Source organism: Arachis ipaensis, chromosome B09 (genome assembly GCF_000816755.2).
Source record: "Arachis ipaensis cultivar K30076 chromosome B09, Araip1.1, whole genome shotgun sequence".
In the NCBI taxonomy this organism is placed as follows: Eukaryota; Viridiplantae; Streptophyta; class Magnoliopsida; order Fabales; family Fabaceae; genus Arachis; species Arachis ipaensis.
Window position 1 is genome coordinate 111,148,425 of NC_029793.2, and position 1,328 is coordinate 111,149,752.

Here is a 1,328-nt window from a genome sequence, read left to right on the forward strand (position 1 = left end):
TAAGTCTAGAGTCAGAGAAGCAGCACTTTCTGATCCGGAAGATCTGCCTTGTCTGTGGCACCTTGAGTAGGATCGTGAAGGGGAGTGGATTGCTTAGAACTTCATCTTCTGCTACGGTGAGAAACCTAGAGGTGGCTTGATGAGAGGACATGAGTCACTTCAACATAGTGGATTGCTGCGGTAGAGGAGGTTAACTTGATGAGAGGACATGAGTTAATCACTTACGGCTGCTATTGAATAAATCAGAAAGTTATTGAAGTCGACAATAAGAAAAGTTAATTCGGAAAGACAAAACATCTCCAAAGCCTCAACCGTTCTCATACCATTGATTTCACACCTATCTAGTAATATTTTATTTACTTATATGTTTTATGCGTTTTCTCGTGACAACTATATTTTCTATTCGCCTAACTAAGATCTGCAAGGTAACCATTGCTTGCTCAAACCAACAATTCTCGTGGGATCGACCCTCACTCACCTGAGATAATACTTGGATAACCCGGTATACTTGCCGGTCTATCTGTGCGAAATGTGCGAAGTCAATTTCCTGCACCATGTAGTTTATGTTTTATCCAGTTGCGCTTTTTCGTGTGCGATGCATTTTATTTTTGTGGTTTTTGTTTAAATTTTCTTTCAAGGCTCCTAATTATGAATTTCTTCAACTATATTACTTATATATTTTATTTTAGAGATCCTAATACCACATCTGTTTTAGAGCTTAAGTATAAAGCTCTGTGTAATAGAATATTACAAAACACATTAATTACACACATTCTCTCTCTAAATTTTATAGTCTAATCTTAGTCATTTATTTAAATCTAATAATTATAATTAAACCTCTTATTTCTCATATAAGGACACCTTTTTTACTAGATACCACCTCTTTAATAAATAATATACAAATAATGCATTTAATATAATCATTAAATTTATATATGTATGAATGCATTTATAACCATTACATTTATAGCCATTGTTTTTTATTTTTATTAAAATATAAATAATACATAAATTAAAATAATATTAAATTTCTTTATCCAAATAAAATTAAAAATATTTTTTTAAACTTACATCAAGCATTTAATTCACTTTGGCAAATAAAATTATACTCACACGGTCGAAATAAATAATTTTTTTTTTTTGCGGATAACAATAATGATTTTTGTACCTTATATATTCACTTGAAGCAATTATATTAGTTGACTAGTTAGTAGATTTTTTATTGATTATTATTTACACCACATACAGAATAAAATATATTTTTTGATGGAATGTATTTTTTAAAAATTTATACAAATAAAAAATAGAACTTTTGAAATATTTTTTAA